Source organism: Ovis canadensis, chromosome X, assembly GCF_042477335.2.
Source record: "Ovis canadensis isolate MfBH-ARS-UI-01 breed Bighorn chromosome X, ARS-UI_OviCan_v2, whole genome shotgun sequence".
In the NCBI taxonomy this organism is placed as follows: Eukaryota; Metazoa; Chordata; class Mammalia; order Artiodactyla; family Bovidae; genus Ovis; species Ovis canadensis.
The window spans coordinates 83,437,867-83,453,471 of NC_091727.1; the positions used below are offsets into that span (position 1 = coordinate 83,437,867).

Consider the following 15,605-nt stretch of genomic DNA (forward strand, 5'->3'; position numbering starts at 1 on the left):
GCCAGGCTTTGTGAACTGGGGGCTGTAGCAGGACCAGGAATCCATGAAGCTGGGAGCCTCTTCCCTGAACTGTGCAGGAGACAACATCTTCCTGCTGCTTCAGGTCCTTGACATGCTTTCCACCATTCCATCACCCAGAACACTTCAGCACCCAAGTGTTTTCACCAGCTTGACCTAAACACTTTTGGTAGTGAAACCAAAAATTGATGATACCAAGAAGCTATGTATAGTATCCGTAATTTTCCCTATGTAGCCTACTTGGTTATTCTGTATATTCTTGCCACCTCTTCTTAATATCTTCTGCTTCTGGTAGTTACATACGGTTTCTGTCCTTTATCGAGCCCATCTTTGCATGAAGTGTTCCCTTGGTATCTCTAATTTTCTTGAAGAGATCTCTAGTCCTTCCCATTCTCTTGTTTTCCTCTATTTCTTTGCATTGATCACTGAGGAAGGCTTTCTTATCTCTCCTTGCTATTCTTTGGAACTCTGCATTCAGATGCTTATATCTTTCCTTTTCTCCTTTGCTTTTTGCTTCTCTTCTTTTCACAGCTATTTGTAAAGCCTCCTCAGACAGCCATTTTGCTTTTTTGCACATCTTTTTCTTGGGGATGGTCTTGATCCCTGTCTCCGGTACAATGTCACAAACCTCTGTCCATAGTTCATCAGGCACTCTATCTATCATATCTAGTCCCTTAAATCTATTTCTCACTTCCACTGTATAATCATAAGGGATTTGATTTAGGTCATACCTGAATGGTCTAGTGGTTTTCCCTACTTTCTTCAATTTAAGTCTGGATTTGGCAATAAGGAGTTCATGATCTGAGCCACAGTCAGCTCCTGGTCTTGTTTTTGCTGACTGTATAGGGCTTCTCCATCTTTGGCTGCAAAGAATATAATCAATCTGATTTCAGTGTTGACCATCTAGTGATGTCCATGTGTAGAGTCTTCTCGTGTTGTTGGAAGAGGGTGTTTGCTATGACCATTGTGTTCTCTTAGCAAAACTCTATTAGCATTTGCCCTACTTCATTCCATACTCCAAGGCCAAATTTATTGACTATGCCAAAGCCTTTGACTGTGTGGATCACAATAAACTGTGGAAAATTCTGAAAGAGATGGGAATACCAGACCACCTGACCTGCCTCTGCAAAATCTTATATGTAGGTCAGGAAGCAACACTTAGAACTGGACATGGAACAACGGACTGGTTCCAAATAGGAAAAGGAGTGAGTACGTCAAGGCTGTATATTGTCACCCTGCTTATTTAACTTATATGCAGAGTATATCATGAGAAACGCTGGACTGGAAGAAGCACAAGCTGGAATCAAGATAGCCGGGAGAAATATCAATAACCTGAGATATGCAGATGACACCACTCTGATGGAAGAAAGTGAAGAGGAACTAAAAAGCCTCTTGATGAAAGTGAAAGAGGAGAGTGAAAAAGTTGGCTTAAAGCTCAACATTCAGAAAATGAAGATCATGGCATCTGGTCCCATCACTTCATGGGAAATAGATGGGGAAACAGTGGAAACAGTGTCAGACTTTATTTCTGGGGGCTCCAAAATCACTGCAGATGGTGATTGCAGCCATGAAATTACGCCTTGGACACTTACGCCTTGGAAGGAAATTTATGGCCAACGTAGATAGCATATTAAAAAGCAGAGACATTACTTTGCCAACAAAAGTCCATCTAGTCAAGGCTATTGTTTTTCCAGTGGTCGTGTATGGATGTGAGAAGTGGACTGTGAAGAAAGCTGAGCACCGACAAATTGATGCTTTTGAACTGTGGTGTTGGAGAAGAGTCTCTTGGACTCTTAAGTGTCCTTTGGACTGCAAGGATATCCAACCACTCCATCTTAAAGGAGATCAGTCCTGGGGGTTCATTGGAAGTACTGATGCTGAAACTGAAACTCCAATACTTTGGCCACCTCATGTGAAGAGTTGACTCACTGGAAAAGACCCTGATGCTGGGAGGGATTGGGAGAAGGAGGAGAAGGGGACGACTGAGCATGAGATGGCTGGATGGCATCACTGACTCAATGGATGTGAGTCTGAGTGAACTCTAGGAGTTGGTGATGGACAGGGAGGCCTGGCGTGCTGCAGTTCATGGGGTCGCAAAGAGTCGGACACGACTGAGGGACTGAACTGAACTGATCCCTAATTATTAGAGAAATGCAAATCAAAACTACAATGAGGTATCATGTCACACCAGTCATAAAGTTCATCATCAAAAAGTTTACAAATAACAAAGCTGAAGAGTATGTGAAGAAAAGGGAACCCTCCTACACTGTAAGTGGGGATGTAAGTTGGTCCAGCCACTATTGACAACTATGGAAGTTCCTCAGAAGAGTAAAACTAGAATTATCTTCTGATCTAGAAATTCCATTCCTGGGCATGCTGCTGTTGCTGCTGCTAAGTCCCTTCAGTCGTGTCCGACTCTGTGTGCCCCCATAGACGGCAGCCAACCAGGATCTTCCATCCCTGGGATTCTTCAAGCAAGAATACTGGAGTGTGTTGCCATTTCCTTCTCCATACCTTGGCATAAACCCAGAGAAAACTGTAATCTCATAAGATACAGGCACTCCAATGTTCATAGCAGCACTATTCACAATAGCCAAAATATAAAAACATCCTAAATGTTACTTGACAGATGAATGGATAAAGAAATGGCACATATATAACACAGAATAGTACTCAGCCATAAAAATTGAAATGATGCCATTTGTAGCAACATGGATGGACTGAGAGATTATCATACAAAGTGAAATAAGTCAGAGAGAGAAAGACAAATAGCAAATGATACCACTTATATGTGGAATCTAATTATGACACAAACGAACATGTCTGTGCAACAGAAACAGACTCATGGAAATAGAGAACAGACTTATGGTTTCCAAGAAGGAGGGGGTTCGGGGAGGGAAGAATAGGAAGTTGGGGTTAGCAGATGTAAACTATTACATATGGAAGGTATAAACAACCATTTCCTACTGCAGAGCACAGAGAACTACATTCAGCATCCTATGATAAACCATACTGGAAAAGAATATAAAAAAGAATATCTATGGGACTTACCTGGTGTATATATATATATATATATATATATATATATATATATATAGTAATCACACACACAGAAACAATGTATATACGTGTAAAAATAAATCTTTTCACAGAAATTAATACAACATTGCAGATCAACTATACTTCAAGTGAAAAATAACATGACTGGAAAAAAAAAGTTTGGTATGTTTCACTGTATGTAAAGCTTATATTACAAAGAAAATTCCTCTAAACAAACATAGCTCACTAGATAATAGCACACTTGCTGAAAAACTTCCAGATTTCCATACTGATGTCTGCAATTTACCACAAAATGCACCAAGGAATGAGAGCATGTATTAATTTTTAATAGATTTATACCTTAGCTTTTTCAACATGTAAAGAATAAGTTAGCATTTTATAAACCACATTCATAAGCATTCTTCTATTTCTCAACAAGAGGGCAGCATAAACACAATAAATATTTATTCATACCCACATAAACTCTTGAGAGTCCTTGGACTGCAAGAATAACAAACCAGTCAATCCTAAAGGAAATCAGCCTGAATATTCATAAGGACTGATGTTGAAGCTGAAACTCCAATACTTTGACCACCTGATGTGAAGAACTGACTCATTGGAAAAGTTCCTGATGCTGAAAAAGATTGAAGGTGAGAGAAGAAGGGGATGAGATGGTTGAACTGTATCTCCCACTCGATGGACCTGAGGTTGAGTAGACTCTGGGAGTTGGTGATGGACAGGGAAGCCTGGCATCAGGAACTGCAGTCCATGGGGCCTCAAAGAGTCAGACATGACTGAATGACTGAACTGAACTGAACTGACTGACATATACATAGAAAAATCCTAATATAGCCTCAAAATGGATGTACTATCCCAAAAGTGATATATTACACACATTTTAATAATATATCAGGGAAACAAATCACAGATGAATACCTCTAAGTATGGTTAAAAGGATCCAAGAATCTGCACAGCAAAAACAATAAGGCCATTTCAGTCAACATGTACGGACCAAGAGATGATCATACTAAGTGAAGTGAAGCACACAGAGAAAGACAAATACCAAACAATATTACTTAAATGTGGACTCTAAGATATGACACACACACACAAACATATGTATGTAACAGAAACACACTCATGGACATAGAGAACAGACTTTTGGCTTTCAAGGAAGGGAGAATTGGGGGAGGGATGGAGGAAGAGATTGCAGTTAAGAGATATAAACTTGAGTACATGGAATGGATAGACAAGTTCCTACTGTAGAGCACAGGGAATGGTATTCAACATCCTATGACAAATCATAATGGAAAAACATATATATGAGTCTTCTCTGGCAGTCCAGTGGTTAAGACTCCACACTTCCACTGCAGGGGATGCAGTTTCAATCCCTGGTCAGGGAACTAATCCCACATGCTGCACAGTGTAGCCAAAAAAAAAAAAAAAAAGATTAAAAGAATGTGCACAGACATACAATGTATATATACACATATATGTGCATAATTGAAACACTTTGCTTTAAAGTAGACATTAACACAAGATTGTAAATCAACTATACTTCAATTAAAAAGTAACATGGTTGGGAATAAAAAGATTGGTATATTTCATTGTATGTAAAGTTTATATCCAAAGAAAATTGCTGTAAACAAATATGGCTCACTGCTTAATGGCATACTCTCTGAAATACTTAAGGAGACACATACTGATGTCTATAATTTGCCACAACGCACCAAGGGAAATGATCGATTGATGATTGGATAGAGGGATGGACAAATGGAGTGATAGGTGACAAAAGATGTATCATAAAATGGTTACAAATACAAACCTCTATATATGCTGTCTATAAGAGACCCACTTCAAATAAAAGAACACATACAGAGTGAAAGTGAAGTGTTGGAAAAGATATTTTATGTAAATGGATACCAAAAGAAAGCAGGAATAACAATACTCATATCAGATAACATAGACATTGAAATAAAGAACATGAAATGAGACAAAGAAGGACATTGCATAATGATCAAAGGATCAATCCAAGAAGATATAAAAATTATAAACATATATGCACCCAACATAGGAGCACCTCAATATGCAAGGCAAATGTTAACAAGTAGGAAAGGGGAAAATAACAGTAACACATAATAGTGGGAGACTTTAATACCCCACTCACACCTATGAATAGATAAACCAAAAAGAAAATTAGCAAGGAAACACAACCTTTAAATGATACAATGGACCAGTTAGACCTAATTGATATCTATAGGACATTTCACGCCAAAACAATGGCTTTGACCTTTTTCTCAATGGCACACCAAACATTCTACAGAATAGATCACATCCTGGCCCATAAATCATGCCTTGGTAAATTGAAAAAAAAAATCGAAATAATTTCCATTATCTTTTCTGATCACAATGTGTTAAGATTAGATGTCAACTACAGGGAAAAAATATTAAAAATACAAACATATGGAGGCTAAACAACACACTTCTGAATAACCAACAAATAGTAGAAGAAATATGCATAGAAACAAATGAAAATGAAAGCACAACAACACAAAACCTACGGGATTCGGTAAAATCAGTGCTAAGGGGAAGGTTCATAGCAATAAAAGCTTACTTCGAGAAACAAGAGAAAAAACAAATAATAACCTAACTTTACAGCTAAAGCAACTAGAAAAAGAAGAAGTGAAAAACCCAAGTGTTAGTAGAAGGAAAGAAATCAAAAATTAGGACAGAAATAAATGAAAAAGAAACAAAGGAGACTATAGCAAAAATCAGCAAAACTAAAATCTGGTTCTTTGAGAAGATAATAAAGTAGACAAATCATTAGCCAGACTCATCAAGAAAAAAAAAGGGAGAAGAATTAAATTAACAAAATTAGAAACGAAAATGGAGAAATCACAACAGACAACACAGAAATACAAAGGATTATAAGAGATTACTAGCATCAGCTATATGACAACTTGGAAGAAATGGATGAATTCTTAGAAAAATATAACCTCCCAAAACAGAACAAGGAAGAAATAGAAAATCTTAACAGACCCATCACAAGCATGCAAAAAGAAACTGTAATAAAAAATCTTCCAAAAAACTAAAGCCCAGGACCAGATGGCTACAAAGGTGAATTCTACAAAGAATTGAGAAAAGAACTAACACCTATCCTACTCAAACTCTTCCAGAAAATTGAAGAGGAGGGCAAACTCCCAAACTCATTCTATGAAGCCACCATCCCCCTAAAACCAAAACCAGACAAAGATGCCACAGAAAAAGAAAACTAGAGGCCAATATCACTGATGAACATAGATGAAAAATCCTCAACAAACTTCTAGTAAACAGAATCCAACAACATATTAAAAAGATCAGACATCATGACCAACTGACTTTATCCCAGGGAAGCAAGGATTCTTCAGTATTTGCAAACCAATCAATGTAAGACCCCACATTAACAAACTGAAAAATAAAAACCACATGATTATCTCCACAGATGCAGAGAAATCTTTTGACAAAATTCAACATCCATTTATGATAAAAAACCCTCCAGATAGCAGGCATGGAAGGAACATAACTCAACATAGTAAAAACCATATATGATAAACCCACAGCAAACATATTCCTCAATGGTGAAAAACTGAAAGCATTTCTCCTAAAGTCAGGAAAAAGACAAGGGTGCCCACTCTCACCACTTCTATTCAACATAGATTTGGAAGTTTCAGCCACAGCAATCAGAGAAGAAAAATAAATTAACGGGAATCCAGATTGGAAAAGCAGAAGTAACACTCTCACTGTTTGCAGATAACATGATCCTCTACATAGAAAACCGTAAGGACACCACCAGAATATTACTAGAGCTAATCAATGAATATAGTAAAGTTTCAGGATATAAAATCAATACACAGAAATCATTTGCATTCCTATACACTAACAATTATAAAGCAGAAAGAGAAATCAAGGAAACAGGTGCTCGATGTAAACACATAACCTACCTCAGCTCACATGGTGGACATGGTGCTCAAGCAGTCGGTTCAGTCATGAGGGAGGGGTGCCTCACTTCGAAATGGCTACCCTGGGTGTGAGAAGCCTTGGCGGCTATTCCCAGGATGGCTGGCATCTCACACACTAGTAAAGTAATGCTCAAAATTCTCCAAGCTAGGCTTCAGCAGTACATGAACCATGAACTTCCTGATGTTCAACCTGGTTTTAGAAAAGGCAGAGGAACCAGAGATCAAATTACCAACATCCACTGGATCATGGAAAAAGCAAGAGAGTTCCAGAAAAACATCTATTTCTGCTTTATTGACTATGCCAAGGCCTTTGACCGTGTGGATCACATGTCATACATGCACATACAGGCAAACGCAGGACGGCCTCATGCTTGAGAATGTGTCTCCTGGATCAGTAGCGCCTTCCACCCTGGCGAATGCACTGCTCACCAAAGTCTCTGGGGAAGCTGCGGACCCAGAATCAGCCAGTTCCAGAAAAACATCTATTTCTGCTTTATTGACTATGCCAAAGCCTTTGACTGTGTGGATCACAATAAACTGCGGAAAATTCTGAAAGAGATGGGAATACCAGACGACCTGACCTGCCTCTTGAGAAATCTGTATGCAGGTTAGGATGAATATGGTATCTTTCTCTGTCTATTTGTGTCATCATTGAAAAAGGATGCACAAATATACAATGGAGAAAAGACAATCTCTTTAACAAGTTGTGCTGGGAAAACCGGTCAGTTCAGTTCAGTCGCTCAGTCGTGTCTGACTCTTTGCGACCCCATGAATCACAGCACGCCAGGCCTCCCTGTTCATCACCAACTCCCAGAGTTCACTCAAACTCATGTCCATCGAGTCACTGATGCCATCCATTATTATTGCTAAAGCCTTTGAAACCGGAAGCAATGTATATTGTGGTGAAAGTAACATAGGAAAGGCTCCACTGCTCTGCAGATTGGACCACCCAACCGGTCCATCTCCCTCCTCCACCTCCTGATAACAATGTCCCCTCCCAATGGAGCACCAGCACCAGGAGCAAGCATATCCGCCCAGGGTCCCTTGGGGTTGAAGGGTCGAGCCACCCTCCCCGCGTGTTCATGGGTCTTGGTCGAGGCCAGCTCTGAAGACCTGCGTTCTGTGTCCAAAGACCACCAGAGTAGCTGGCTAAACAGCCCCTTTGGATCTTTGTGGGCACCTAGCTCCCTTCCTCTCTCCTGCCTCCACTTGCACTGCAGTGATGGTGCACTCAAGTTCAGGGGCACATTCTTCTTTCTCCAGGCTGCAGAAAGAATACAGTGGGTGTGATGACAGAGATACAGTGGATGTGATGACACAGATACAGTGGATGTGATGTCAGATATAGTGAATGTGATGTCAGATATAGTGGTTTTGTTGTCCTAAACACAGTGGGTGTGATGTCTGCCTCCTGCCTGCTCCCAGAACACAGGACTAGTGTGGGGGAGTGGGACAGGGAGAGGGGTGCCATTGCCTCTCAGCAGGCCACCCTGCCCTGGGCTCAAATTGGAGGACAGTGCTGTCAGCCTTTCCCCACCTCTGAGGAAAGGGGTATGTGGAACTCCTGCTGGCCCACACTCAGGGCCTGAGGCCTGTGGAACTCTTGCTGGCCCACCCTCCTTTCCTCGGACATCACACCACTGCCCCCACCACCCCCGGTTGCCCAAACCCAGGCTGGCTGCTGTTGGCCAGCAGGGGTAGACTGATCTCAGGAAAGTGGGCAAACACCCCAACCCTGAAATCCTGCACCACAATCCTGACAGTGGTCTTTGACCTCACACCAGGACCTTTCTGTGGCTGGCTGGTCCTTGGGATGGCACACGTGATCTCTGAACCATCTGGGTGCCTGGAGCACCCATGGAGCTGCCAGGGATCCTGGAGCCTGGTGTTCTATCTGCTGGCCCTGCCCTCCCCCCACATCCAATCCACTTATTCCTGGGGGCTCCCTGAGGTTCCTGGGGACCCAACCAGCCACAGTTCCTCCCCACAAGTCTGTGTCACCCAGCTCCATCCAGCCCAGGGGGCCACATAGACCATCTCAGACACTTCCAGGACTGCACCACAGCACCAACTCAGGATACCAGGCCACTGTCACTCCCCCCACCCCCTTCACCCCTCCCCTCCACTGTCCAGATCAGAGATGAGAATCAGCTCAAATTTTCAGGAAACTTTATTGAAAAGCAATCATATCCACTATATATGACATCACACCGACTGTGTTAATGACAACACATCACCGTCTCTGACATCATACCCAGTATATCTAACATCACATCCACTGTATCTATGAATTCACACTCATCCACACTGACTGAAACTATTGAAGACAGGGAATGACAACACAGAGAAGAACTTGTACTGTCCACTGAAGATCACGGTCTTGGCTCCCAACCTCCCGGGGTCCCTAACAGGGTGCCCTCCCTCCCCAGACGTGATGGCCCTCCCTCTTCCCACACTCCTCCTTCCCGAGGGCCTCACACGTGGTGTCTTCCCAGGTTGGTGGGTGCTGGCAATGCCTGATCCCCTCATGGCAGCCCCTCCCACTTGGGCCCACATGCCCTATGACAGGCACAGTACAGTCACACAGCAGGGCACGCTGTACCAAGCCCAGGACACCGAGTCCTGAGGAAGCATGGGTGGCCCACCAGAGCACAGGTCCTGGGGGGCCTCCCAAAGCCCTTCTGCAGCCCCAATGCAGATCTTCCTTTCCAAGGTCCTGGGGTGGGCGCTGGCCAAGCCCTCATCCATCCCCTCCTTCCCACCATTTCCTGGGAGTGGGCTGGGGTGTCTCTGCCCCACAGTGGGGGGAAATGCTCAGAGAAGAACACACGCACATATCCAGGAGACCAAACAGAACCAGTCCCGAATCTGCACCAGGAAAGCACACACTGAGCTGACGACCTGGGACCACAGCAGGTAGGGCCTTGGCTAGTGCTGAAGCTCAGGGCATGTGGCAAGGCTGAGGGGTCAGTGACTGGGTAGGTGGGGACACCTGGCCTGGGTTCATGGGCACCTCAGGGCTCTGCAGGGGGTGGGAGGAAGTGGATGATTGCTTTGGGTTGTGTGTTGATGGGGAGGGGAGAGGGGCTGCGGCAGGGAGGAGTTCCTTGTAACCTGGATCACTAGGGGGCGTACAGGGACACATCTGGACTTCCCAGGACAAGGAGCAGCCTGCCCCACGGGATACTGAATAGGGGTCCCCTCTGGAGGGGCAGGGGGAGGCCCAGGCACCATGACATGGCCCTTAAAGTCTCTCTGGCCAGTGTGGGCAGCAGTTGTTTGCAGGCACTCCTCACCGAAGCTGGGCTGGCCACTAAGGGCTGTTCCCAGTTAGCAGGCTTTGGGGCTGACCTTAGCATTGACAGCTGATGAGTGGTACTTCCCCAGGCGAGTTCCAGGTCTCCAGTGACCAAGCTCAAACTTAAGCAGAACAAAACAACCCTCCCTCCTGCCAATGAATTATCCTTCTCCTCCTCTTCTTCCCTCTCCTCCATCTCCCTCCTCCTCTTCCTGCATCCCCCTCCTCCTCTTCCTCCTCCTTCCCCTTTTCCTCCTCCTTCTCCTTTTCCTCCTTTGGGACAAAAGTTTACATGCACACTCACTCACAGCAAAGCCAGTTTTGGAGTACTGGCCCACCAGGTACCCAGGGCCTTATCATCTCCTCACAGTCTTTGCTGTCCTTGTCCCTACAGCCCTTCCAGGCTACAGGGGCTGGGGTGGGGGAAGACTGCTTGTAGGCTGGTGCTGGGTGCCGTGGGCCTCTGGGTCCTCTGCCCTCAATTGCAGAAAGGCTCCAGGGTGCTGCCTTCCTGGGGACTCCCTAGGGAAGTGTAGATGATCCTGAAGACAGGCTAGTTCCTGCAGTCTTCCTGCTGGAGTATTTCCCGTGTGCCCCACAGCTCTGCCTTGCCAGTGCTTGCTCCTTGTGGTGGAGATGGCCTCCAGAGAGGCTCCTCTAGGCCCCACGTGCCCTGGGGGGCCCATCAGCATCAGTAGCTCAGAGCCCACAGGGTCGGCATTTGCAGGTGGCCAAAAGCTAGGGCCAATGCCAGAGCCCCCGATTACACCTTCTTCAGCCTCTGCTATGTTGGGGTCTCTGTCTGAGGCATGGGCACCCCTTTTGCTGCACATGACAGTCCCCTACTTGGGCCTCCTGTGCCTCCCTGAAGTGACTTTGGCTTGGTTAGTGGAACACCTTCCAGCTGGTAGAGGCTGAGGGGGCTGGGCCTGGCTTCCCTGCCCCTCTGCCCCACTCAAGGCCCCCACTGTTTGTGTGGACTGCCCTTCTTCAGCCTCTGCTATATTGGGGTCTCTGTCTGAGGCACTGGCACCCCTTTTTGCTGCACATGATGTGGCCCCCCGCTTGGGTCTCCTGCACCTCCCTGAACTGATTTTGGCTTGGTTGGTGGAGCACCTTCCAGCTGGTAGAGGCTGAGGGGGCTGGGCCAGGCTGCCCTGTCCCTCTGCCCCACTCAAGGCCCTCGCTGCCTGTGTAGGCTGTCTCTTCCCCCTGTTACACTTTATCTGTTGCCTGCTAGCAGAGGGGTGCCTGGATGTGTTGAGCCTATCCTTCCTAAGGCCTAGGGTGGCTCAATGGCTCCAGCCTCTCTCTTGTTTTCTGACTCTTCTGCTGCCAGCTGAGGCCTGGGCTTTGCCATAGGCTTGTTCTCAGCCCTAGGAAATAATGCCTGGCTGTGGCCTTCCTCCCCAGTGTCACAGCTGGAGGACAGCCACCTGCACTTCAGAAATGGGATGATCCCTTCCTGGATGGTCTGAGTGTTGCTCTCAGCAAATGACCTTGCCTATACCATGACCTGAGGGATCAGGACACTGTCTTCTGATGCCCTGCAGACCCTTTCTGCTTGACTCTGGTACTCCTCGGTTACTGCCATGGTGGTTTCATACTCCTCTTCATCTCGAATGAGCTTCATTAACTGCAGGAAAGTGGGTGCACACTCTCACTGATCCAGTAGCTCGAGCTTGCCATGGAGGGCCGTGGTCATGGAGGCTCGAGCTAGGATGTGTTTCAGGAGAATTGTGTCTGTGCTTCTCACTGACAAGGGGCTGTGCTGCCTGGCTTTCTGAATCAGGGGCTCTAACCATACCAAAAAAACAGAGATGTTCTCTCCGGACTCCTGGAAGGTCTGGAATAACTTAAACTGTGAGGTTCTATGGTCCTCTTTATCCCCAAAGATCTGCATCAGGGCCTCTAGGCACTCCTCCAGTGTCACAGAGTCACTGCTGGCCCTCAGTACCCACATGATGGACTGGGCAGGGCCACATAAGCTCTCCAGCAAACACCACCTCTTCTCTATCTCATGCACCTGCCATAGCTGCATCATCTCAGTCACCTGGTCTAGCCAGGTTTCAAAGCTCTCTTCATCTGGGCCTGGGAGAGAGTTTCCCAAAAATGTCTTGAGTTTTCAGTACCACAGGCTTTCTTTCAGAGGCTGTAAGACTGGTTGCCTGACTTGAGCAATGCCCTCTGGCTCTGTGCCCTCCGAGTGAGTGCTGTACCCCGGTGTTTTGGCCACATCTACCATTCTTCAGCCCTCATCTTTTAGGAAGTACTTCAGTCTGTTGATAAATTCCTAATCTGGGCTACAGGGTTTCACCACCACTTCCCAGGTACCTCCATTTCCTAGGATCCAGCTGGGCACTGTAGCATAGTTGATGGTATCAGTCAATTCAAGGAAAACCTGCTTTAGCATGGTCTTCCCTTCTGAACATTGTGCCCAGGACCCTGTAGGTTAAGAGGGACTCTAAGCCCCTCCTCAGGGTCTCTTTAATTTCCACCTCACTACACTCCATGGGGATCCCCACGATTAGCAAGGCCTTCCTAGAGTACAGGTCCATTCCTCTGCACCAATCCTCCAACTGAGTCACAGCCATTGCTCCCACTTTCTATGGACTGGTCTAATACTAAGGGCAGTAATCAGCTCACAAAGTGTGACCAGGAGTCAAGGAATTTTGGGTCAGTGCCAAGTATGAAGGCAGAATAGTCTCCATTTTCCACAGCCTAAAATGCAAATGGAGTGAGAACATCATTAATGCCCACCCTCCCAACCCCCACCAAAACCCCTCCACTACGCCACTCCCTTTTCTGGTCACAGGGATTCAGCCCCTGCTTCCGAGGGCTTTCCCAGTCATTTGATGGAGGGTTTTCTTTAGGCCCAGCTTCCCCTGCCTCATCCCCTCCCTGTTGACCTCCACTTCCTGTTGGCTTCTCCTCAAAGTCCCAGGACTTTGCTGTGTGTCCTGGAGGTGCCTGTGGTGAAAAGGCCAGAGGTAGGAGGTGGGGCCTGACAAAGCCCTCCAAGCAAGAGGGGTGGGGTGTGTGTGTGTGTGTGTGTGTGTGTGTGTGTGTGTGTGTTTGGGGGCAGAGCCTGACAAAGCCTGTGTGTGTGTGTGTTTGTGTGTGGGTGTGTGCTCATGCCCATGCCCTGGCTCAGGGCTGTGCAGTCCCTGGGCACCTGGTACCCACTTCTCTGGGGCAAAGATTGAGAACGAAGAGATCCAGTTCCCTCCTTTCTCAGAAAATGCCTGACAGATGAGAAAGATGACTGGGGCTCTGCATAAGGCAATGAATTGGGTGGGTGAAGAGAATGTGTGACAAGCTGTGGTGTTGCCATGGATACTGAGAACAGAATGGGCCATGGGTTTCCATCACAGAAGGGTGTCATGTGGTAGGTAAGGTTAAGGAGCAACACGTGATGTCACTACCATCTAACCAAAGAAGTATCTTTTGTTGGGGGGAGGGGGAAGATGAGGGGTGGGCAGCAAGGATCAAGAGCTAAAAACAGTCTCCTATGGTTTCCAGCTGTCTGGAAGTTAGAATCAGAGGCAGAAAGGGACCCCAAAAGGGTCTCCAGTGTCTCACTGCAGGAACAGACTTCCCTGACCCTAGGTGTGACCCTACCCTGCAGACCCTGTAAACCTTGGCAGGCAACCCTGCCCCTTCTGCTTTTTCCCAGGGTTACAGAGGACTCTCCCATCTCACAGCTATTCAGCACACTGGTTAGGGATCCAGTGGCAGTGCAAATGCTAGAATTCTACCCACAGGCAGCAAGAGACCTGCCCTCCAGCAGTCAGCACTGCTTCACTGGATCTGTTCCAGGCAAGGCCGAAGTTCTGCCTCACAAGGTCCTGCTCAGGCTGTGCCAATTCTAAGTCCACAGAAGTCTTCACAATCACTCTGATACAGTGGTACAAAAAACTGCTCAATTGGTATTCAGCGCTAGTGCAGCTACGATTATTGCTGCAGTGTGTGTGCTTAATCGTGTCTGACTCTTGTGACCCCATGGACCATAGTCCACCAGGCTCCTCTGCCTATGGGATTTCTCAGGCAAGGATACTGGAGTGGGGTGCCCTTTCCTTCTGCAGGCGGCCTTGCGACCCAGGGATTGAACCCACGTCTGCCTGCATCTCTGGTGGATTCTTTACTGGCTAAGCCATCGGGAAGCCCTCAATTATTCAGTTCAGTTCAGTTCAGTCACTCAGTTGTATGACTCTTTGTGACCACATGAATCACAGCACACTAGGCCTCCCTGTCCATCACCAATTCCCAGAGTCCACCCAAACCCATGTCCATTGTGTTGGTGCTGCCATCCAACCATCTCATCCTCCATCGTCCCCTTCACCTCCTGCCCTCAATCTTTCCCAGCATCAGGGACTTTTCAAATGATTCAGCTCTCCACATAAGGTGGCCAAAGTATTGGAGTTTCAGCTTCAACATCAATCCCTCCAATGAACACCCAGGACTAATTTCCTTTAGGATGGACTAGTTGGATCTCCTTGCAGTCCAAGGGACTCGCAAGAGTCTTCTCCAATACCACAGTTCAAAAGCATCAATTCTCCGGCACTCAGCTTTCTTTATAGTCCAACTCTCATATTCATACACGACCTCTGGAAAAACCATAGCCTTGACTAGATGGACCTTTCTTAGCAAAGTAATGTCTCTGCTTTTTAATATGCTGTCTAGGTTGGTCATAACTTTCCTTCCAAGGAGCAAGCGTCTTCTAATTTCATGGTTACAATCACCATCTGCAGTGATTTTGGAGCCCCCAAAAAGAAAGTCTGACACTGTTTCCACTGTTTCCCCATCTATTTGCCACGAAGTGATGGGACCGAATGCCATGATCTTAGTTTTCTGAATGTTGAGCATTAAGTCAACTTCTTCACTCTCCTCATTTATTATTACTCCACCCACAATTCCACCCCCTCTCTTAAACCTTAATCTGCCTGCAATGTGGGAGCCCTGGGTTCAATCCCTGGGTTCGGAAGATCCCTTGGAGAAGGGAATGGCTACTCACTCCAGTATTCTAGCCTGGAGAGTTCATTCCATGGGGTTGCAAAGAGTCGGACATGACTGAGCGATTTGCACTCTGTCACTCACTCTTACACCTTGCCCCCACTGCCAAGTCCCACTTCCACCAAAGTGCAACAGAGGTCTTAAGTCCCACCCCTGACACCAAGTCTATGGGCATGTTTGACTCAGGTCTTCACCAAGCCCCACCCCATCCAAGTCCCACCTCCATGAAGCCCCACCCC

General features: G+C 46.2%; 1 pseudogene; it reads right to left on the bottom strand.

Annotated features, from left to right (window-relative positions):
• Positions 1-11,628: 11,628 nt before the first annotated feature.
• LOC138929973 (paraneoplastic antigen-like protein 5) lies at positions 11,629-12,947 on the bottom strand (annotated as a pseudogene).
• Between the last annotated feature and the right edge of the window lie 2,658 nt (positions 12,948-15,605).